The 25,375-nt window shown below is 39.6% G+C and overlaps 1 long non-coding RNA gene across 1 annotated transcript in view; it reads left to right on the top strand.

Moving 5' to 3' along the window:
* Positions 1 to 25,375, top strand: part of LOC103236956 (uncharacterized) — a 189,441-nt gene that overhangs the window by 99,550 nt on the left and 64,516 nt on the right. The window contains exon 2 of the long non-coding RNA XR_498465.3: positions 14,008 to 14,133. This is a non-coding gene — a long non-coding RNA (uncharacterized lncRNA). The remainder of the gene's footprint in view (positions 1 to 14,007; positions 14,134 to 25,375) is intronic.

Genomic DNA, 25,375 nt, shown 5'->3' with positions numbered 1-25,375 from the left:
CATGCTTGATCTACTTGTTTTTGTTACTCTTAGAGAAATGAGACAGTGGTTAAAAACCCACCTCTTTGCTTCCAAAGAGAGAGTGCTTGTTTGTATTTGGAATGTTTGGTCAATCTAGGAGCAACATTTGAAATCATTTGCCTGCTTGACCAATTAGGACAACATAGGATGTGGTCTATACAGTCAGTCACAAAGAACCATAATCAACAGATGATCTTGTTTAATTGTAAAGGACTTTTCTCTCACCTACTTTTAAAGTATTTAAATAACCCCCCAAGAATGGATAACTATCACCCAGGTGGTTTTTTTGGATGAGTTGGATGAGGGTGGTAGAAATCATTTATATAAATGTACTTGAAAAACCATGAAATGATCTTTCCCCCATAGTCCTGTGCTGAAACCACTTCCTGGTTGTTAAGCCTTAACAAACAAGCACAAACCCTTTCAAGCCACTGAGAAGGTGTTTTAGTTATGGTATGGCACCTGTAGTTAAAGATATAGGGGCCATACAATTTGGAACTAGAAATTGATTCAATAAGGCTCATAAATTTTGCTGATATTTGGGTCCAATATACAGTCCATGATACATTAAGGAGGTAAATACTGGATTTAATTGTTCATTTCAGAAACCAGTTGAGCTGTTTCTGCTGCTCCTATCAGCCTTTAGTAAAAACACACATACTTAATCAATCTAAAATATGGGTGATTTATGATCCTTAGCAGGTATTTATTTGAGAAGGAAATCACAGCAGATCCTGGTTCATACTTGTATAAGGCCCTCACAAAAATCAGCTTACTGACTGCCTTTCAAAAAATTATACATGCATAACTCCAGTCCTTGTTTTGCTTTTAACGATACCAATGTAACTGAGACCTTCTACTTACCTGGTTTGGTAACCTGTGAGTGGGACCATAGGTTCCGGTTCAGGAAGTCAAAATCTCAAATAAAATCTAGGGATATAATGAACTCCCTATTTTTGGATTTGCAGCAGACAGAGGCAAGTGCATAGTTTTGGACTATATGTTGAATCTAAATCTCCTCCTTAGAGAGGTAATATGAGTATAGGCAAAGTGAACTTTGCTCTGTGAGAGGCTGTTAATGTCCCTGGTAAACCTGTGTCCAAAATGAAAGAGAGAAAGAATGAAAAGAAGGAAGGGGGAGGGAAGGAAGGAGGAAGGAAGGAAGGAAAGAAGGAAGGAAGAAAGGAAGGAAGCAAGGAAGGAAGGAAAGAAAGGGAGTGAACACAGGTCTTATCAGGGTCTTATGCTATTTAGTGTTCCTTTTTAGTATTTCTTTTGAACAATAGCACTTAGGAATTAAATAATATTCTCTGTCCAGCATGTTTAATGTGCTTTCATTCCTGTCCTATGGCTTTTTCCATCTCCAAGTCATGAATTATTTCTGCAGCCCACTCAATTTCCACCCTCACTTTCTTACTTCTCTTATTCTGCTCTTATAGCTTTCTGTCTAAATGTATTTTTCTTTCTTCATTCTCTATACCAAGAGTAAAACTGTCCTCATGATTTTCACATGTGACTACATTTGTAACTATTTTATGAAATTTTTGTTGTTGACTTTTATAAAACTAGTTTTTACTTGCTATTAATTTAATATGAAAGCTATAGGACTATAGCTTATTTGGAATATTATGTTGAACTACCAAGAAATAGGAATTTCCATGAAAAACCCCAAAGGAAAAAAAGGTCCTGAAAGGTCAAATAGGAAGCTAGATTACAATGAATATATTAACAAGAGTGGTCTAATATTTTTCAAAGTAGGTTAGGAGGAGGATTCAACCTTCAGGAATCATCCCCACTAAGAAGAGACAGTCATAGCCTTTGCCGTTTTCAGCCAGTTCCATACAATATCTGGGGTCTGATAATTTCAACAAAATAAGAATCTATTTCAAATTAGCTTTGGGATTTGTGGCACATTTTTGTAAGTCTTATATCATGTAAAAAGCTTATCAAGAGTAATGAAGAGCTCTGTAATGAGATTTCTTAATTCATGCTTTTAGAATCTCTCTTTGTATTTGATATTCTTAAGCCTCACTATATTTGAAACTCTTAAGTCTCTCTTGTTAAATCCCCACACTTCTCATCTGTACCGTTGAACACATTCAAATAAAGTCTTTATCTTTTATTAATTGTAAAAAAATATGTTTTTTCAAAGATCTTTTCTTCTCTTAATATGCTTTCTTTCTGGTACTCTTATCATGCATATGTTCGCACTTCTACATCTATCACTTTGTCTATATTTTCTTTTTTTACTTTTTAAAAATTTTCTTCTTGGAGAATTACTGAATCAGGCTTTCTATCTCTTTAAAATTCTTTAACTGCACCCATCCTATTGTTCGTCCCATCTACCACGCTCTTTATGTCAGTGTTTGTATTTTATTTATCTAATATTTCCACTTTTTTATTATTTCTGGTTCTTGATTTATGTTATAAATATTTCCTATGATTTCTCCTTTAAATATTCTTATCAGGATATTGGAAATTCTTGATTTTCACAACTCTGCTTCAGTGGCATATATTTAGCTTTTTGTCTTCTGAATTCATTGGGCTTCTGATGGTCTCTAGAGGTATCAGCTACTCAGTCAGAAAACATATGGGGAAGAAATTGAAGTCCATGCCAAAAACTGTACCAGCTTTGGAACAGAAGGGACCAGATAACCTCAAGGAGAATGGGCCCAAATACCAAAAATTTACTCATGGTGACCTTTGTTGCTTCTACTGTACCAGGCAACTCTGTTGGGCAGGATTTTACCTTTCCACACTAAGAAAGATCCTGCACTAGGGAAAATCAGCCTCCTGTGGTGGTATTACAGCAGCCATGCAAGTTTGGAGGCAAAGGAGTTGGAGAACCAAATGCCCAAGGGCAGCTACTTAGCCAGTACCCACTACCTGCCTTCATTAATTGTTCTCACAGGCAGGGCTTTGAACCACCCTGGTACAGATCACCAACCCCGGTGCTTTGGGCTGTCTGTGCTGTTTCTGGGGAGTGAATGAGTAGTTACTGTACCAATTCAAAAAAAAAAGAAAAAATACGGGTTGAAGGACAGAATTAAACAATTCCATCCAGCTTATCCTTTCACTGCCACTTGGGCAGCACAGAGCCCTGGGCTGCAGTTGCTCACCTCCTAGGTGCATCAGCTCAACATGGTCTCTGGTGTCAGCAGGGGAAGTTGTTTCTATTGTTTCCTGGAGTCCAGGCTTCTCTTTGGCTGCTATGGTTTCTCCAGGTTTATTTTTAGGGATGGAGCTAGCAGTGTATGTACCGTCTTGACAGTAAACAGAGGCCATGAAAGGAGTTCTAGCTTGTGCCTCTGAGGAAAATCTCTTTTTATACGCTGCTCAATGTCATTTACTCATTGAAAAGGTATTTCTACAGTAAATAGCTAGGAGAAAATGCCTCAACTTTCTTATTGAACTTTCAGAATTCAGTGGTCAGATAAATGATTGTTGATTTCCTAACCTTTAAAAATGTTAGAAAAACTTTCCATATGATGTAATGTGACATTTGGTTATGTTACATATAGCATGTGGTTAAAACTGCTGAATATCATTATAATTTTATTAATTTTCTGTGTTGAATTGTTATCACATATTTTGTCTTGCCCAATTATCCAAATCCTTGGTGACTATTAATTACTGAGGAAAAGCAAGCATGGTCAAGTCAGTGATATATGCGGGCACTCCTTGCTGTAGACAGGATCATAAAAATGGCTGTATGAGCTGAAATCATATATATATTCTTAATAATCAATGGGGAAAAATTACAATTGCTCGTGACCTTTAAAATTTCTTGTCAAAACATTGAAATCTCTTTTACCGTTGGTTATAAATGTATAAAGAAATTTAAAAACATGGTAAAAGTTTTTTTAGTATGCTGTAATTTAAAGCATTAGAAATGGGACTTAAAGTGCTTTATACTTTTGCAAAAGAACTTATGAAGAGTAGTTTGAGCAATGTTTGTCTTCTTTTCATGTATAACTTATAGTACTGAGTAAGCATTTTTTTCTAGGCTTTGGTGAATCTTGACACCCAATTCTAAGTTTGGATCAGCTTCCAACATTTTATCCTTTGCGCTTTTAACCTTGTGAAGTATCTCTGAGTATCCATTTAAGGTAAAGATTTTTAATGGCATCAGTTCCTCTGTGAGATTTTCATCCTTTTCATCACTACAATTTTTTTGCATTTATGTTGGTAAGTTCACCTTCACCATGTTCTTCTGGCTGCAAATCTAGAGTCTCTCCATCAGTGGCAGTGTCAACATTCCATAATCAGTTATTTCTTCTAGAACTCTATTTACATTCCATACAAATTTCACTTCTAGCATCATCACTTTTTCTATTTGTGTGTGTGTGTTTCAGTATCATATTTGTTGGCCAGTTTCCTTTTCTGATTATCCATTTGTGTAAATGTCACATGGGTTTACCTCTGGGAGACAAGGCACTGATACCAACACACATTTTGCTGTCTGTGCAGGAACTGAATAACTGAGGCGCAGTGACCCATCACCAACAGACTGGAAGAAGTAGCATTAGTGGTCCATTGTTTATGATAAGCATCTGCTATTAATGTAGTGATCTGTGGGAAAAGAGCTAGCAGCAAAGTCTGTACTTTATACAATTACTCCCACTTAATATACTGTGAAATTTGTTGGAGGATTGCTGTTATTTAACTAAATAATTGTAAATGAAATTCATACATATAGAAACTATGCACAGTTAAACTACCCATCTATATTTTATAATAAGGCCAGTCATTTGCCAACTGGATGACTGTGGTGGCTGTAAAAGTATGCCCCTCACATGTCTGCTAGAGGAGGTGTTTGATAGATGGCTTCAGGTGCTGAGATTTGAGCCTACCACTGTGTTCCTACCAGGCCTGCACTTCCTATAGGCTACTCCTGGCCAGTGCCTAACTTTTGCAGTGTCTGACTTTGGCAACTTTTGCTCAAAGACTCCCCACTAGCTGAGCTAAAACTTTTAGAAATGCATTCCAGTCTGTGGCTCTTCCTGTGCAACCTTCCTTCCTTCCCTCTCCTTTACAGGGGTTATACCTGAATCCTGATCCAAAGGCTGTCCCACCTCCTCTCTTTCCCTTCCGGATATTTCCTCTAATACATCTGTTGCACATCTAACCTCATTTTGGCATCTGCTTCTCAAAGGTTTTTTAATACAAGTAATTCTGAGAGTGGTTCAAGAAAACCTGAGTAACATGGAGATTTGGTACTGGATCTGTCGTCACCTGGCAGGTGAAGAGAATACCATCATGAGTGCCATGGAAGATACAGGTAGTCCCTGGAGTTTAATTTCTCAGGTGGTGACCTGGAGAAATGTCCAGATGAAGTACAATGATTACAGCTGTGATGATTTGAGCATTTGGAAGAACACCTACAAAGTCTGCAGAGCTGGCTAGTTATTGCTAAGTTGTATAAGTGCCCCATAGAAGGATAACTGGAAAGAGGGTCATTAACAAGCAGTTACAGGGTGACAAAGAGGTCCTTCTCTCTTGTGCTGAAAGTGCAGAGGTAGTTAGGCAGTAGACTGATGATCCAATAGAGTCATGGAGTGCCAGAGATGTCTGAATGCTCGGCCAAGGCATGTCTGCCAGGTTAAGGTCAGATCACTGGTTAAGAAAACCTGAGATCCTGAGGCTCGGGTTGGGGACAAGACATCTGTTAATTTATTTTATTTGTTTGTTTATTTATTTAGAGATGGGGTCTTGCTGTGTTGCCCATGCTGAATTTGAACTCCTGGGTTCAAGTGACCCTCCTGCCCCAGTTTTCTCAGTAGCTAGAACTGGAAGTGCTTGCCATTTGCCAGGCTCAGGGACAGGAAATCTAAATGGTTGGCTCTGAGGATGTTGACTCTGCACAACCTCCTGAGCCACAGAGCTTACGATGGGGGGGCCCACGCCCACCCTGGGGAGACCCACCCTCTTCTAGTACAAGCTAGCACTCCTGGTGCTGGAAGCCATTGCACAAGCTGCTCAGCAAAGGCAACAGGTGCCCCTCAGGAGCTGCCCCACCTACTCTTCTGGCTGCCAGTTGGTAACCAGCCAGTTGTTAATCTCATGGTATTGTTCCTCCAGTAGGAATGATGAAAATAATGATGACACAAGAAGTTGTGGGAAGACAAAGGAGGATAATTTAATTCAGTCTTGATCAAAGGAGGGACAGAGAGAATAGACTACTCAGCAAATGTCAGGCATGTATTGGGGTGTAAACCTTGGTGGAAGAGGGATATTCACATGGAAGAGAAGAGGAGAGGGAGGGGAATTCTATACAAAAGGCATGGCATGTTTAGGGGCACAGAGGTTTTAGAAAATATAACATTTTCAGAAGCTGAAAACAGTTCAGTATATCAGAAGCACAGGCAATATCAAGGAATATTGAGAGATGAGATACAGGTTGTGCAAGTGCCTTGCACGTTATCATATTTAGCTTTTGTGAAGAACAGTATGAGTAAGCCCAGGATGAATTTAGCTGTAGAGGGAGGGTGAATTACGTGATTATATTTATGTTTATCAAAAATTACTTAGTGTCATAAAATTATGTATACATATATGCACCAGTGTAGTTATCCTTCTTTTACTTTAGTTGGTAGCGGAAATGAAGTTGTTAGTTTTCAATAAAAATGTTACAGGAAAGGGGTCCCAATCCAGACCCTCAGGGAGGGTTCTTGGATCTCCTGCAAGAAAGAATTCAGGGCGAGTCCGTAGAGTAAAGTGAAAGCAACTTTATTAATAAAATAGAGGAACAAAAGAGTGGCTACTCCATAGACAGAGCAGCACTGAGGGCTGCTGGTTGCCCATTTTTATGATGATTTCTTGATGATATGCTAAACAAGGAGTGGATTATTTATGCCTCCTCTTTCTAGACCATATAGGGTAACTTCCTGTCATTGCCCTGGCATTTGTAAACTGTTGTGGCTCTGGTGGGAGTGTAGCAGTGAGGATGACCAGAGGTCACTCTCGTGGCCATCTTGGTTTTGGTGGGTTTTAGTCGGCTTCTTTACTACAACCTGTTTTATCAGCAAGATCTTTATGGCCCTATATCTTGCGCCAACCTCCTCTCTCATCGTGTGACTTAGAATGCTTAACTGTCTGGGAATGCAGCCCAGTACGTCTCAGCCTTATTTTACCCAGTTCCTATTCAAGATGGAGCTGCTCTGGTTCAAATGCCTCTGACAAAAACATTCATGATATAAACTTTATTTTTAAGATTAGATGGAATTAGAGCTATAAATTGACCTGGAACTTGCTCCCTCTCCTCTTCTCTTCCATGTGAATATCCCTCTTCCACCAAGGTTTACACCCCAATACATGCCTGACTTTTGCCCACAGAAAGTGTCTGTGGAGATTGTATACATGGTTTAGAAAAGCCAGTCAAGTTGAATTCGCTAGATTTTCATCTGAATCCTGCTCCTTAGGAGGCCCTTTTTTTTTTTTTTTCAGTAGGAAGGCCAATTTTTAGTGTCTTTTTTTTGCAGAACTCTTCCAGTCAGTATTTGAACTCTTCCAGTCAGTATTTGTTCTAATAGTTTAAAGAGAATGACTTTAGAAAGTTATTTGTGGAGGCTCAGAAGCCAAAGGGAAATAAAAAGATTTGAAAATTGTTATAAAAATTAAAGGTTATAGAGGAAGGACAGTTCTGTAATACACATTTGGGTTTTCTCAGGAACCACCTGAGGTAATAGTTGTCCTTGGATGCATACACTTCTTCCTGGAATCTCGACTTGATGATAACCTGGGCTGACAGAAAATAATGCCTTTGACCTGACCTCTGTGTGATTTCTTTTTTTCTACAAATTGGAACCGATACATTTTAGAATACTTGTTTTGTATTTCTTAGTGAGATAGCAAATAGTTGGAAAGTTGGTTCCATTAAGTAGCTGCATAAAAGATTAGGATTTATTTTAAATATTGTTACAAGGGTTATTTGATGTTTCAGACATGAAGATCCAAAGCAACACAATAAGAGAAAAAGATTTTGTCTGACAAACATGGATTTTGGTTTGTGTGGGATAGAAGGAGATGCATCAAATTCTTTCTGGAATTTTCCCTAGGATTCTCTAAGTGTGGGCTTAAATATTATTTTTGTATCTATATTTTTGTTTGTTAACAGGATATTAAAAATGGACTTGATGAGAACTGAAAATGTCATTTCCCGATTGAGCAGGATTTGACTGATCAATGGAAAACAGTTTTGTCATGGCTTCAAATGGATTCCCTGTGAATCCTTCCAGTACTTCCAATTCCAGATGCTTCATAAAAACCATCAGTATAATGAATTAGACAGAAATATGAATCCCTCATATGGTATTTTGACCCCAGCTGGTAATATGACTGTGATCCGAGGCAAGAATTTCCAGAAGTACTAAATGCAATTGGAATAGCAGCAACAGATATTAGTTTCAGCTATCATGGTATCAGATTTTCATTCTCCTTCAGCCTGGTGCTACATGAAGAATACAAGCAGTCCTGTGAGATAATTCCCGAGTCTGAAGCTTTTATGTCCGGATCCCCAGAATCTAAATCCCTACTTGCACAACAAAAAGAGAACCTGGAAAATATGTTGGGAAATGAGAGTGGGGATAACAAACCTAACATTCATTAGGAATCTGTCCAACATGGCTTACAATGTGGTGCACTGACAGTAAAGTGGCCCAGCCCCCTGGGCCCCAGAGGAAGAGTTAAAAGACACCCAGCAGCTGTTCCCTTTTCTCCAGAGGCCAGAAGAGGAAATGGGTTTACACTGGAGCAGGAGGGATTTAGCTTGGTATATGAAAGGATTTCTGCCTCAAGGTAATGCTTTCTCACGAAAAGCACAATCACATCACCTGCTTCTGTTATTTAAAAACACAGAATCTAGTGTCTTCTGATGGCAGGTTAGAGACCACTGATCCCTGGAGTTCAAGAGGCCCACCGGATGGCTCTTGTTAATATTCCAAAAGGCCTAATCATACAGATTAAACATTTAAACACTATTATTCTGGTCCTCGAATAGACTACTAAGAATATATTTCTGAAAACCCTTTTAATGGAATGATATTGGCTCAGTATTATCTCATGTTGGTCATATGCTCTTATTTTAATAAATGTTTTCTGTGAATACAAATAGATAATGTGTTGTGACTTAATTTTAATCATTTGTTTGCTGGTCAAAATTCTACAAAACTTGGGACTGATGAAAAAGAAATAAAAAATTAAAAAGAAGCTGTTGGTGTTAAAAAGGCAGTAATCTGCTTTTCTATCTGCTTTTTTAAGAAGGGGACAGCAGAATGTATTACACTAGACTTGGGGTTCAGATACATCTGGGTTAGAAGTCTAACACTTTATACACTGTCTACAAGCACTTTTTCTAGCCTCAAAAAGCCTTTACTTTGCTTATTTTAAAATAATGATAATACTCAGCTTGCAGATTAATTGTGCCTATCATATGAGAAAATATCACATGTGATATGTGCGCATGCAAGACAAGTCTGGAAGGTCTCTTGTTCTGAGGAATGTGGAAACACAGAAATAAATTTTCCAGAAAAGAAATTAACAAATACTTGAAGTCATGCAATTACAAAAGGAGAAATGTTGTCAAATGGTCTTCAAAATGACGAAGTCATACAACCATTGCCTCAAACTCACATGCTTGTCTGTTAGTTTGTCTTCACTACATAAATTTGCTTATTGCAAAAACATAAGCAATAAGAATGAAGAGCTCTCACTAGTGACAGCAATTTTATTTATTTTTTTGCTGTCTGCCTTCTTGGTTATTCATCTTTTTACTAATGGAGCTTTAACACAGTTGGTTATGTATTCAACTCATATATTATTTATAGGTTCTATGTGTTCTGATTTATTCGTTGACTTCTCAAGACTTAACCATTCTTTAATCCATTGAAAAATAAATGTGATATAGTTCTTTGGAGCTGCTGTCTACATCTTTTGTTTGCTTTCAGCATTTTACTAACAGCTCACTCTTACAAAAGAGATAACAGGGAACCCAAGTTCCTACATTAGTCCAAATTTTTCTTTGGATTACACCAAATCTTTTCATTGCCTTCGAGTTGGATGGGCTGTCCTGCTTCTCTTACTCATGTGTAGGTGATATTTTGCTTTGTCCATTCTGCAGGTTATCCGGGTGTTTTACAGACAAGGCTGAATGGAAGCAGACACCCCACCTCCTACAGGAAAGGGCTAATGGCAGCTGCCTGGATATGGCAGCAATTTTGGAGGTGGACAACAATTCAGTGTAGACATGTTTGTGGCTCTTCTGTGGATGATGCCAGCCTGCTTTTCCCAGGAACATCTCACTTGGAGCTTCTCCTTCTGCTTTACTAGTAGCAATTTATTACCAAAGCCATCAGCTGCATATTTAACCTTGTTTTGAAGTTTCCAAATAAGGATAATTCAAAAGTAGACCTGGATGGTTTAGGTTAGACAGACACAAGGTTATGATGAATACCAGTCCTTGGCGAGATTGATTTATGTACTCTTTTTAAGTAATAAGGAAGCATCTCTATTTTACGTTACAAGAAAGAAATTTCTAATCTGAAAGGCTGAATGTTTCTATTTCTTAAAGCAAATCAGAAAATAATTGTGTGACTGCATAAGGTGAAGAGATAAAGTTTGGATAGGATAATCTTTTCAGGCAAAATTATCTTAAAGGTTGAAATGATTCTTTTAAAAGAAAAAGTGTGTAGAAATGTATAAAATACATCATGTTCCTGTATTAGACAAGAATTCCAGAGAGGCTGGAAGGTTCATCCTCAGAAGTTTATACTTAAAAGATAAGCTCAAGCTGTGTGTTTCCCCTAGGGGCTGGCTCAGCCATTAGAAGACCAACCATGTCCGCAAAGGCCAACACTGTCAGCCTGTCCAAAGTTCATCTTCCTAGTGGAACGTGCCTCAAAATGCAATTAGTAGGACGTTTGTAAAAATCTTTCAGTGTATGGTTACAGAGTGTCAGGTTGACTGTGCTTAGGAGGAGGCAAGGCCTTCTGCTATTCATTTCTGAAAAGTGCAAAGATCATTTGTTTGGATCGCAATGTATTCAACATTTAAATGCACTTACTTGTAGAGTCCTAACTGCCCTTCCCATGGCCATTCATAGAGATGCTTCCCAAGCTGTTACACAGCCAGTGGCATGAACTCCATCCTGTGTTCCCCCCTCATGATTTGGAGAGCCTCTGTCATAGCGTTTTGCTTTCTCTTTTTTCTCACTTCAGATGTGGATTAAAGTCTGCACTCACAGCTTTCTCCGATAGTTTAAGGATATTTGATCCTTCAGTATTTATCCATTATTGGCTCTGTTTACCCAAGGGAAAATTAAGTGCAGGGTCTTAGAACAGTGAGCGCTTTAATACGCGGATGCATATGCTGATCTCTGACAGATGTTGGTCTTTGGGAACAACAGAAAAGGGAGGTACGTCATTCACTTGGGAAGCTGCTTGTGCAAACTGACTGATCCTGCAGGTGCCCGGGCAGCGTGGCCATGAACCACGAGCAATGCTGAGAAAAATGTCTCGTGCAAGGGCAACTCCTGAAATATTACGATCTTTCACACACACACCCAGCCAGCTGGCAGGGGATTCCGAGCAGTGCCTCCTAGGAAAAGCAGTGGTTCTAAAAGGTTTTCATTTTAATTATATATTACTGGGCTTTAAGGTTTAATTTTGTGTTTTCTATGAAAAGAGAAGTTTTACTTGTAGTTGTTACTAGGAAATCTTATTTCTAAGTCTACTCAGTTATGATCATTTTCTCTGGCTAAAATGCATATTAGGCAAGGTGGCTTTTGTGCATGTCAGGTGTGTGTGTTTGTATGTGTGTGTGTGTGTGTGTGTGTGGTCTCATATATTTAAGGTAGAAGAAATCCCTTCAGGTAGATTTCAGTAAAGATTTTTTGGTTGTTTTTGAGACAGGGTCTTGCTCTGTTGCCCAGGCTGGAGTGCAGTGATGCAATCACAGCTCAGTGTAGCCTCGACCTCCCAGACTCAAGCAATCCTCCCACCTCAGCCTCCAAAGTAGCTGAGGCTACAGGTATGCACCACCATGCAAGACTAATTTTTAATTTTTTTTGTAGAGTCAAAGTCTCACTCTGTTGCCCAGGCTGGTCTCAAACTCCTGGGCTTAAGTGATCGTCCCACCCTGGACTCCCGAAGTGTTGGGATTACAGGCATAAGCCATCCCAGCAAAGACTCTTTTGTTTCTGATTTAACTTTTAAAACTAGAGAAGTTGGCCGGGCGCGGTGGCTCAAGCCTGTAATCCCAGCACTTTGGGAGGCCGAGACGGGCGGATCACGAGGTCAGGAGATCGAGACCATCCTGGCGAACACGGTGAAACCCCGTCTCAACTAAAAAATACAAAAAACTAGCTGGGCGAGGTGGCGGGCGCCTGTAGTCCCAGCTACTCGGGAGGCTGAGGCAGGAGAATGGCGTAAACCCGGGAGGCGGAGCTTGCAGTGAGCTGAGATCCGGCCACTGCACTCCAGCCTGGGCGACACAGCCAGACTCCATCTCAAAAAAAAAAAAAAAAAAAAAAAAAAAAAAAAAAACTAGAGAAGTTTGGTGTTCAAGGAACCCCGCAGCAATAAGGTGACATCTTTGTGCAAGTGCATATTTTCCATTTTTCCACTGCCCTGGTCATTTGTATGAGGGGAGCAAATGCAGGGCTGCCCCAAGAGCGCCTTGAGGGCAGGGCTGTGTCTTAGTCACCTGGGCATTCCCTGTGCCTCCTGTGGTGCCTGCCACATGATGGGTGGGTTCTTATGTGCTCAGCAAGGTCAAGTTCCTGACAGAGACAGGTGTCCCAAGCTCCCTATGCAATTTCCATTGTGTGTGATATTCCAAAAAGGGAAGAAACCCTACCAGAGCCGTCGTGATTCTGAGACTTTCAGAACTTTAGGAAAACTTTATTTCATTGTGCATACAAACCCCTTATTTTTTCAACCATCAGTTGATATTATGACATCATTGGTCTAAATTACCAAGAATATTTTGTCTGATGTAGGCAGTCTGTAGTAGGACTCTGGATAGATGCCATTACCCTGAGACCTCCACATTCATGAAGAGCTGCAGGCCTGGAGCCAGTCTGATGGGGTTCAAATCCAGACTCTGTGGCTTCCTGGGTAACTTTGATGGCTCAGCCTCTGGCTACATCAGTTGGTGTGAGGATTAAACGAACCAATCCATGTAAGTGCTCAGATCGGAGCCGTGCACACACTACATATCCAATACATATTATCATATTTGACTACTGAATTCTCTGATAACCTCTTTTCCAGGGAATGAGGTGAAATCTAGAGGGAATTCTTGAACTTTTCCTTCCCTGCAGTGACTCAGAATGTGGTACTATCGGGGCTTTCTGAGACCTCAGTTCTGCTCCTCCCCTCACCCTGCAGCCTGGCTCTGACTCTCCACCCCGGTTCTGCTTTATGCTATGGCTGCCTCTCCCCTGTCCCTTGTCTTGGCTCTAGGTCTGGACGGTCCTGGACTCTAACCCACATTCAGCTCAGACTCACCCTGGTGCCAGTCGCCCGCACTATCCTGTGTGTTGTAACTTTAAGTGGCTGAAGGTGTCTTTCTAACATTTTAACTCAAGGGATTTGAATCACATTTCCTGTCTCTTAGGGAAGACAGGGATTCACTTTTCAAGAGCATGGATCAAGTAGCCAGCCACTTGGTGGAAAGCACTGCTCTCCGTGCCTGGGACACTGCAGTGAACAAAACAAAATCTCTGTGCTCATGGAGATCTCATGCCAGTAAGAGAGTCAGACAGGAAGCAAATGGATATTTGATTGAATGCCAAGTTTCTGGTGCACATTTTCTCAAGGGTTGCAAAGTAGTCATCGTAATAATTTCCACCTAGGGAATATTTACCCCTATGGGGCAAATCTGTCCATTTCTGCCCATCTGAGCAAGTAAAACACAGGACTCCCATAGTTATTGTGGAGCTCCACGAAGCAAGCAAGAGTCATTATTGGTTTATTCTCTTCCTTCCAGGAAAATATTTGCCATGCCTGCAGCGTCCAAGGATCAGTTGGGGCCAATGTAAAGCCAGTATTATAGGATACTTCTCAGACTGACAGCCCAATGTCACTGGAAACCACTGGGCCACAGGAAAGGCAGGTAAGAATCATGGTTATAGATTCAGGTTTGGTGTCAAGACAACCGCTTTATCTTTTAGGTTCACTATCACTTACCAGTAGAATAACCATGAGCAGGTTACTTAGCCTCTCTGTCTTAGTCTTCTAGGGTTGCTGTAACAGAATACCACAGACTGAGTGGCTTCAACAACAAACATTTATTTCTTTGAAGGCTGGGAAGTCAGAGATCAGGGTGCCGGTATGGCCTGGTTTTGGTGAGGACTATCTTGCTGGTTTGAAGATGGCAGTCTTCTTATGTCCTCACATGGAAGAGAAAGTGAGCTCTAGTCTTTCTCTTCTTGTAAGAACACTAATCTCATTATGGTGACTCCATCCCTATGATGTCATCTAAGCCTAATTACCTTCCAAAGGCCCCCACCTTCAAATACCATCACATTGGCGTTTAAGGCTTCTACAGATGAATTTTAGGGTGGGTGACACAAACAGACAGCCCATAACACCCTCTAAAGCTCAATTTTCTCATCTTTATAATGGGGACATGTAAGTATTTAGGTCGTAGAGTTTCATGAAGTTTAAATGAGATTATGCACCCCAGATTTGACATAGTACAAAATAAACTGTACCTGATGTTTAAAGTCAAGCTCATTTTGGCCCCAGGAAGTCAATAAGCCTATTTAGAGCATTCAAGAAGCAGAACTACTGTTTGTCTTCTCTGGGCTGCCACAGGTGTGGTGGAGGTTTCCCAGAAGGCAGCAATATTTTGTTAAATAGAGCAGCCTCTTGGATACCTGGTGAAACCAAATCCCTTAGACATCACTTGTGAACATGACGAGCAAGGCCAGTCCTTAGGGAGATGGCACCCTTAGGAAGCAGGCAGGGGTTAAGTGGCGCAGTTCAGGGCAGGTCTTCAGTGATGTGGGTGAGCAAGTGTGGAAGGGAAATCAGATTACACAGAAGCTGGAAGACAGGAAAAAATGATACTGTAGTTTATTTTCTGAACTGGCTAAGCAGACAGATGCCCCATAATTCACCCAGGTGGCATGAGGGCCCAGGCCTGTGTTAGCAGATGTATCCCAATGCTGAGTGCCTGGCTTGGATTCATTAGCAAGAGGTAGGGGTTTAGGGGAGGGGATTTATTTTATCATTTTTTTTTATTACTTTTTGAGAAAAGGTCTTGCTTTGTCACCTGTGCTACAATGCAGTAGTGCAATCACAACTCACTACTGCCTCTACCTCCCCAACTCTAGGGATCCCCCCACCTCAGCCCCCAAGTAGCTGGGACTAGAGATGTGCACCACCACATTTGGCTAATTTCTTTTTTCCTTTCTTTTATTTTTTTATTTTTTATTTTTTTGTAGAGACGGGGTCTCCCTGTGTTGCCCAGGCTGGGGGGAGAGGCTTAATACAGGTATAACAGAATTATAAATTTATTCACATAACTCAGCTGTGCAATAAAACTCTACATATTTTTTACATATTTATTTTTCTATAAATTCTACAAATTCTACCTATTTATTTTTCTCAACTGATCTAATCTTCCTGGGCCCCACCTGCTGGATCGTGGGGTGATCAGGGTCTTACGATCAAATTCCAAGCTCACTCTCTTCCACTGTGATAGTTTCTTTTGAACTATTCTTTCGAACTCTCAGTTTCTGTCAGATAAATATTTAGCTAAGGGAGCTGTGTTAGTTTGTCTTCTAAATGTGAGAGAGGCCCTGGTGGAAAAAACATATTTCTTCTCACAGATAATACTGAAGGAAAGATTTAATTAGGGTGTCTCTACAAATGTAGATTTTTCATGATTTCCTTGCAAGCTTCCCTTCTGCCTCACTTTTTCCTCCTCTAGAGCTCCAATCCTCCTCCCTTAGCCCAAGGGAATCCAGTGCTTGCACTCTTTGTAAAGGAGCATGTTCTGGTGTCAGAATCCTCTGTACCTAGCAGCTACTCCTCCAAGGAAGATGTGCGAAGAGGGCAGCTTAAGCAGATGCAAATTTTAGGGTAAAACTTTAGGCCCCAAAGCTAAAAAATGAGGAAGACTCTTTTCCTGCGTACTTCAAGTGTCACTGCTGGCTAGTCTCAGACATAAAATAAGCTTTGGTTATTAAACATGCTTTTTAAAATATAAATAGACAACACTATATGTCCTAAAAACTATTATCCTAGTTGTTTAAAATGCATATTTATATACAGTGATATGGTTTGGATCTGTGTCCCCACCTCAATCTCATGGTCAATTGTAATCCCCAGTGTTGGAAGTAGGGCCTGGTGGGAGGTGATTCGATCATGGGGAGCGTTTCTCATAGTTTAACACCATCCCCCTTGATGCTGTCCTCTCGATGGTGAGTTCTCATGAGATCTGGTTGTTGAAAAGTGTGTGGCACCTCCCGCCAGGCTGTCTTGGTCCTGCTCCTGCCATGGAAGAAGCCTGCTCCCACCACGCCTTCCGCCACTAGTAAAAGCCCCCTGAGGCTGCCCCAGAAGCAGATGCTATCATGCTTCCTGTAGAGCTGCAGAACTGTGAGCCAAATAAACCTCTTTTCTTTATAAATTACCCAATCTCAGATATTTCTTTGTAGCAATGTGGGAATGGATGAATACATACAGTGACCAAGTTCTGCCTTCCTATATTAAGTTTATTATAGCTGCAAAGTAGCTACATATACTAAGCTAAATGCGGTTTCAAATATTGAGTCCTTCTTAATTTTTAGATGTAAATAATTTGACTTCTGTGAAGTTTTAAAATACATATATAACAAATATTTCATACCTAACTGTGAAGAAAACAAAAATATCACCCATTATACAGGGTAAATAGACTGAGATACACAGGTTAAATAGATAGCCTAAGATGTTACATTGTCCAAGTCAAAATTAAACTACTACTTAATTGTTTAAAAAAGGACTATGATGCTGAGATAGTTAAACACGGAAGAAAGCTTGCTTATTTAAGCAATGTTACCCAAGATTAGTGGCAGAGCACATAGAAAAAGAAGAGATAGGGCCCAGGTTTGAGAAAATTAAGGAAAATTGATGAATTACTTAGCTGATTAGTTTTAAGAAGTGTTTTTTGTTCAGCAGAGGTGGTCTGACCTCAGTGCACTTAGGGCATTGTTTACATGCTTCAGAGGGTTAAGGAGAAGAGTTAATCCCGAAGGTGTTCTGTTGGAGAGACCAGATAAGTTTACCTGAGCCACAGCAGGGTATATATACTCCACTACCATCAAGCCTCCACCTGAAAATGTCTCCATTTAACATGGCAGTGCTGTCAATTAAGAGCCAATTTGACTTAACAAATTCAAAGAACCTACTAGTAAGTTTATACTCATGTACAAGTTCCATTGTACTATTTGTAACTCCTCCCTGGTCTGTTCCATGCAAGAAAGGCTCTTAAAGTCCTTCCCTTTTCATTCTACTACTTTGCTTCTACTACTAATACATACGAATGCCAAAGCAGCTGCCTCTCTAGAATTCCTCTTCCATTATAGAATCTTAGAAGTTGTGACTGTCCCTTTGTGCCAGGGATCTATCTTTATCTGCGGTTAATGCAAAAACCTGAGTCCTATACTTAAATACAACATTAGAGCTGAACAATAAGAATGTCAAATATTATAATCTAATTTCAGAACTATGATGCTACAGAAATAGTTAATTATAGAAATACTTAGAACATACTAGAAATAAATAGGATATTGTTGAAATACACATCAAAAGTCATATTACTCTTTCTTTTAGACCTATAGATGGGGTCGCACACCATTCTTCAAAGACTGGAGTCTCTCCATGAAATGACTTGACCCTATTAAGTGCATTCTGCTATGTGGTTGCCTCACCAACTCCCTTCTTGCCTGGACTATTACAGTAACCTGTAATTGGTCTCCTTGCCTTGAGACGATGACATTTCTGGCACTTAAACCCATCAGCATCAAGTTGTTCTTTTGAAAACATAAATATGGCCATGTTACATGTGTTTAAACCTTTCAATGGAATACCTTTAACTACAGGATAATGTTTAGATTTTTTTTTAATATACTTTATGTTCTAGGGTACATGTGCACAACGTGCAGGTTTGTTACATATGTATACATGTGCCATGTTGGTGTGCTGCATCCATTAACTCGTCATCTACATTAGGTATATCTCCTAATGCTATCCCTCCCCGCTTCCCCCACCCGACAACCGGCCCCGGTGTGTGATGTTCCCCTTCCTGTGACCAAGTGTTCTCATTGTTTAATTCCCACCTATGAGTGAGAACATGCGGTGTTTGGTTTTCTGTTCTTGCGATAGTTTGCTGAGAATGATGGTTTCCAGATGCATCCATGTCCCTATAAAGGACATGAACTCATCCCTTTTTATGGCTGCATAGTATTCCATGGTGTATATGTGCCACATTTTCTTAATCCAGTCTGTCATTGATGGACATTTGGGTTGTTTCCAAGTCTTTGCTATTGTGAATAGTGCCGCAATAAACATATGTGTGCATGTGTCTTTATAGCAGCATGATTTATAATCCTTTGGGTATACACCAGTAATGGGATGGCTGGGTCAAATGATATTTCTAGTTCTAGATCCTTGAGGAATCGCCACACCATCTTCCACAATGGTTGAACTAGTTTACAGTCCCACCAACAGTGTAAAAGTGTTCCTATTTCTCCACATCCTCTCCAGCACCTGTTGTTGTTTCCTGACTTTTTAATGATCGCCATTCTAACGGGTGTGAGATAGTATCTCATTGTGGTTTTGATTTGCATTTCTCTGATGGCTAGTGATGATGGGCATTTTTTCATGTGTCTGTTGGCTGCATAGATTTTTTAACATGGCATGCATGACCCTTCACTCTCTGGTTTCCACACATTCTCCAGAATTACTTCCTGTTGCTCCCCTATGTCTATTCCTGCCTCCAAGAATTCCCAGCCTCTTGTGCTGTGGACTATGGCTCTCTATGCCTCATACCTGTGCTGTCCTGGAGCACTTCCTTCAACTGATGCACAAGGAAATCTTACTTATTCTTTCCTGATCTACCTGGGTTTCACCTTCACCTGTATGCAGAGTTAATGCCTTCCCACCTGCTGTTCCCATATCAGGCTGTGTACTATTGAAACATTCATCAATCTCTTCAGGCTGTGGCTTAATGTGCCCATCTCCTTATCAGCCTTGGCAATTTAAGAACAGAGGTTTTGTTTTGTTTTGTTTTTTGTTTTTTAATCTCTCTCATTTTTGTGTGTTCTCAGGGGCAGGAGAGAAGGGATGTTAATATGTTGAATTAATGTTAATCATTAAAATGGTCACAGCCCCAAATTTCTTTAATCCCTATTTATTCCAAATTGATTGAATTTATAACATTCTTATGAATTTTGAATGATCTTAAAATGAAATAATCTTATTTCACAAAATAATCCTTTGTTGAAATATCATTCAACAAAGATATTATTCTAAATACTGAAAACCGAAAGATTTTTAACTGGAGAAAGCATAAGTCATAGAGTTATTTGGTGGTCAGTTAAGAAGAAACTTGGACAGGATGCTACCAACAATGGGAAAAAAAGAAAAACCCCAATAACCATCCTGTCTTACAACCTACAAATAATATTATATACAATTTTAAATTCAAATGTATTTGTTAGCATGTTTGAAACCTATTTTTGTGTGTGTGTTTGTTTGTTTTCCTGGGCTCCTCAGATAGTGAATTGGACTTAGGAGCAGATTTTGAAGAATAAACTAGAATCAGTCAAATGGATGGAGGGTGAATGTCCTCTAGGGAGGTAACTTACCAGAAAAAGAGGCTGAAGAGTAGGCAGCGAGGAAAGAGCTGGTGGCTCCTCTTCTGCAGCACAGAGTGTTGTGAAAGTAGGAGAGAGAAGGCTGGCACAGGGTCGGGGGAGTCCATAGTAGATCATGGAGGGTTGTACAAACCTTACTAAATTCCAGAGACCACAGGAAGTCTCAGAAGCATTTTTCCAGGGGAGGGATGCTATCAGATTTGCAAAAAAGCAGACTTGAAAATCATTCTCAAGGTAGCACAGGTGCTGGAAGAATAATGAAAATTATTGACCCTTAAAAAGTCCTTATTCTGTGCCTGGTATTATTCTAGGCATATTACATATGTTACTGCATTTCATTTTCAGCAAACTAAGAGGCAAATACTAGCATTTCTTCTTTTACTAAGCTATATGCACATTAAGTAGCAACACTGAGATCCAAAACTAGGTAATCAGGCAGGAGAGCCCGTGCAATTACCCCTGCTATAGTGCCTCCCCAAAGCCAGGAGGAACTGTAGCCTGGAGGTAGATAGCTTAATTAAAAAACAAAACCAACAGTAGAAGGAAGAAATAATAACCTAGGGTAGTGACAAAGCAAAAAGGGAGATAAACGCAAGAGATATTTAGAAGGCAAAATTAATTAGGTTTGATAACCCCTTAAAAATCAGGTAGAGGGTGACGTTCAATGTCCGCATCAGACAGGTGGAGGTGCTATTTGCAAGAATAAAGAACAGAAACAGCATACTGGGTGTCAGGTGGAGAGGGAGCTTTTGGCAATGTTTGGGATTCAATTTGTGAAGCTAATATTATAAAACAGTGTACCAAAATGATATATTAGCAGTTGTACATGCACAGAGGAGGAAATGACTCATTCTGATTAAAGAAGACTCAGATAAGTTATCCGAATTTTGAAAGATGTGTAGATTTTCCTCAGTTGCAAAATGAAAGAAAGGGTATTACAGGGATATGTGCAAGTTAAAACATCATAGGAAAGCAGGGTGAATCCCAAGGTACAGTGAGAATCCGGGCAGGCTGCACAGTGCATGGCAGAGAATGGGAGCTGATGCTGAAGGAAAGCAGGAGTGAAACTGGGAGAAGTTTCCACGTGCTTAGGAGCTGTTCCTCTCTGCTCAGGAGCGAAATACACTCTCACGAGTCCCAGGGTCGGTCATTGCTTGTGTGTAGGTGTCCCTTTGGAAGGTTATGCACAAGGCGACATGTGAAAGCTGCTGGCCAGGTTTAGGGAATCATGAAGGAATTGAAGGCTGAAGCTCACAGGCTGGCCAGCCCCAGAGGAACTTCTGTTTTCGCATGAGGATTCTACTTTGCACTCTAGCCTCAGAATGTGCCATGGTGGCAGCTGTCATCAGTGTAGCATCTTACATATGGTGTGCTCCTTGGCTAGGAAGATATACCCCTTGAGAGACTTCTGGACAATGGCGGGCATCATTTCCAATTCCCTCTCCAGGTCCCTACATCTCTCATATAGGAGTCTGCTACTGATGACAAATCTGGTTTTCTGAGCAACTTATTATGCCTTGCAAGCCACCTTATGTATTAAGTGGCATGCTTTCCTCCCTTTCCTGGTTTTTGCCCCAGTCACTCAAGTCTCAGGAATGTTTTCTTTTCATTTCTTTTATTTTTAAACTTCATCTCAATTTTTTTTTCAACTTTTATTATAGCTTCAGGGGGTACATGTGCAGGTTTAAAGGAATATTGTGTGATGCTGAGGTTTGGAGTACAAATGAATCCATCTCCCAGGTAGTGAGCATAGTACCCAGTAGGTATTTCTTCAGCCCTTGCCCAGTTCCTCCCTCCCTACTCTTGTATTCCCCAGCATATATTCTCATCCTTATGTCCATGTGTACTTTATGCTTAGTTCCTAATCATGACTGAGGACATGTGGTGTTTGGTTTTCTATTCCTGCATCAGTTCACTTAGGATCATGGCTCTAGCTGGAACCATTTTGCTATAAAGGACATGATTTTGTTCTTTTTCATTGCTGCATGGTATTCTGTGCTGGATACATATCACATCTTTATCCAGTCCACAGTTGATGGGCACCTGTATTGATTCCTGGCCTTTGCTAATGTGAATAGTGCTGCAGTGAACATAAGGGTGCATGTGTATTTTTTGTAGGAAAACTTATTTTCCTTTGCATGTATATGCAGTAATGGAAACTTTTCTTTGTGCTTTCAAATTTTATGCCCTGCCATCATTCTAGCATCTATCACACTTGGTTTAATTGTTTGTTTAAATCTACGTATCCTCCCCTGGACTGTGATTTTCTTGCCCCTACTCCACCCCCACCCCCTTATTTCTGTAACAGTTGTGCCTAGAACAGTGCCTGGCACATAGTAGGCACTCACTAAAGTTTCTTGTTGAAAGTCATTGAATAGTATGTAAGGAAAAGGGAAGCTTTTTATTTATTTACCATGGAAATTTCTCTCAGTGTGATTGGTAAGCAAACTTTCCTTCTTCCTTCACTTCTCCCCATAGTCAGAACCTCTCACTGCAGGCTTTGGAAATGCAATCCTTCATAGAGCTTGATGCTTGGCTACTTTCACAGTGGATCAAGACTGCACTCTTATTCCCATATTTCAAATGATAATTTTTCTTGATTATGTGTGAAATGCACTTATCTGTGGAGGAATCGATCAGTTCTGACTATTTACACAGTTCACATCTGCAGGAGGAAACTCTTTCATAAATAAGATACAGCAAAGTCCAGAATCTGTGAAATCATTTTAGTCCAAATGAGTCTTTTGTGTCCTTTGTTCATGGAGATTGTGTGAAGCAAGGCGCACCTGTTTCAATAGTAACTGCAGCCCCACACTGAGAAAAGAATTTTTGAGTTGTATCGTTAGAAGTCATAATTGCATATGTGAGAGAAGAGAGGAAGGATAGGGCAGGATGCAGTCACATAACAGGTAAAAGGGTAAAACACTGTTCTCTTAAAATAGTGGAGTGCTTTAATTTGGCCTTAAATAGCAGTTGTATGCATTTTGCTTCCAATTCCAGTGTTCTCAGTGGAAAAAAAAAAAAAAAAAAGGAAACTGACCATGGATTTATTCCAGGGCATTTATGCCTGATCTGCTTACCTGTTATGGACAGAGCATCTTGTAGGTTCTTTATCATCATGTATGGACGTAGGGGAAGACAGTACTGACTAGTTAATCTTGGCAGGTAATTATTAGGAGATGCCTGTTTTGTTTGTTTTGAATGTCTAAATTATCCCAGAAGGAGAAAAAAAGCAGGCTCCCCAAAGGGGTGGCATCTGAGCTGAATTTTGAAGCATGAGAAGTTAGCAGGCAAAGACTATGGGGAATGAGTATTCAAAACCTAGGGCACCAACGTGCACATGCAGGGAAAAAGAAACCAAAGTGTTGTACTCAGAAAATGCAGAAATACTGAGAGTAGCTCAATAAGACTAGAGTGTAGGTTAAGGGAGTGAGAAATGAACCTAGGCAGGTATGTAGAAGCCCAATGAAAAAAAGACCTTACGAAACACCCCAAGGACTGTGCCACTTATTTAGAAGTGAATGAGGAGTTAGTTGAAGATTTTAAGAAGGAAAGTCACATGGTTAGGGTTTTATTATAGAAAGACAACTTTGGTAATGGAACCCAAAACACCTAATTGAGGCAAATCTATAGAGGAGGAGAAGGCCCAGCAATGCCAGGCCCAGTCCAGTATGTACACCTGAGAAAAACTTCCACATGTGCATATAAGACACAAAGAGATTTGTTTCAGCCTTCTTTGCAATAGAAGTACTAGAAACAGTCTAAACACTCACTATTAAAGGATTGTGTATATAAAATGCAGCAGTGTCACAGAATGAATGTATTACCACAATTAAATGGCATGAACTTGATCTTTATATATATCAATGTAGATTGACCTAAAAATAATCATGTTAAATGAAAAAAGCAAGAAATGTGAAATTTCAATTATGGAATTATCTAAATTTATATAGATTTAGAAAATGCACACAGACCTAAATAACATATGGCTACCTGTGTGTGTAAGTAAAAATTTAAAGTGAAACAGAAGGTTATACACCAGTCTCACATAATGTTTGTGTGAGGAGAGGGGGCAGAGAGGGAAATAGAACTAAATAAAGGTGGTGAATAAAAGTGGCTTTAGCTTTCTCTGAAATGCAATATTTTTGTATGTCTTTAAGGGAAATATAGATTGTATTACTTATGTAATTTTTCTAAATATATAATTAGGGAAAAGAGATTAATAGCAAATATGATACAATATTAACAGGTATTCTGAATTGTGGGTGTGTTCGTTCAATTATACTTTGTATTATTTTATACTCGAAAAATAATTTATCTATCTTCTTATAAGTAAAATTGTGTGTATGTGGTGTGTGTATGCATGTGTGTATGGTGGCCAGATTCATGTGAGTATTAGCTGAATCTGCTAACTATGAAACCAGGCGATAGGAGAGTTTCAGATGCATTGTCAACCCGGTTACGATAAAAACAAAAAGAGTTGAATCAGTTTGTGACTTAGCAGGTCAACACTGACCTTGGTAGGGATAACTTCAGCAGAATAGTACAGGTGGACATCAGATTGCAGTGGATTCAGAGAATGAATGAAATATGAAGAAGAGGTGACAAGTGTCATCTATGTCCAAAAACTTGGCTGTAAAGAGGAAGAAATAGATGGACTAGTACGTAGAGGAGGATCTAGGTTTAACGAAGGTGGTTGTTATTTTTACAAGTTAGGAAACTTGATATTGCTTATCTGAAACAGGAATAATATAATAAAGAGGAGAGGTCAAAGATACAGCTGAGAGAGGCAATAACTGGTGAAGTTAGGGCAGAAGAAAACAGGAAGGAAGAGAGTCTACTATGGGAAGGTGGAGCCTCCCTGAGCAGTGAAAGTCACGAGAGGCAAGGAGAAACTCAGAAGTGTAGAAAGGAAGGCATGATATGAGTTTGAGGAATTTCAAATGAACAGCTTCAATTTTTTAAAAATGCAAATTGTATAATTCTGCCTTGACTGAATATTCTCACTTGCATGGAAGAAATATAAGAATGTGCACTTTCTTGTACATAAATAACTACAGCTATTTATCTTCTTGTTGTTATAGAAAATTATCAAAAGCAGTAGTAATATTATTATTATTGCAATTACAGCAATTTTGGTTTTGGCAAGTATAATGAATATTAGAAAGAAAAGCAAATTACCAAGTAATGTGGACAGGGATGTGCTTTTAAATAATAGAATCTGTGCTTAGACCATGAAAGTTGTTAGGTAGATATTACACCAATATATCATGTTGGAAATTAAACATATTATATTTTACCATGTGCTAATTACATTAAATACTCCATAGAACTACACTGATGTACAATTCTTAACTGATTTCTCTTTCCTCCTTTTCCATTTGTATCCAATTGAATTTATTCTTTATTTGACCTAATTGATTAGATTAATGGATATTTTTAGCACTTTTAGTGACACCTTCATATATAATGCAAAATACTTGGAAA

Source organism: Chlorocebus sabaeus, chromosome 8 (assembly GCF_047675955.1).
Source record: "Chlorocebus sabaeus isolate Y175 chromosome 8, mChlSab1.0.hap1, whole genome shotgun sequence".
NCBI lineage: Eukaryota > Metazoa > Chordata > Mammalia > Primates > Cercopithecidae > Chlorocebus > Chlorocebus sabaeus.
The sequence above is the reverse complement of the archived record's forward strand: the minus strand, read 5'-3'. Positions and strand labels throughout refer to the sequence as shown.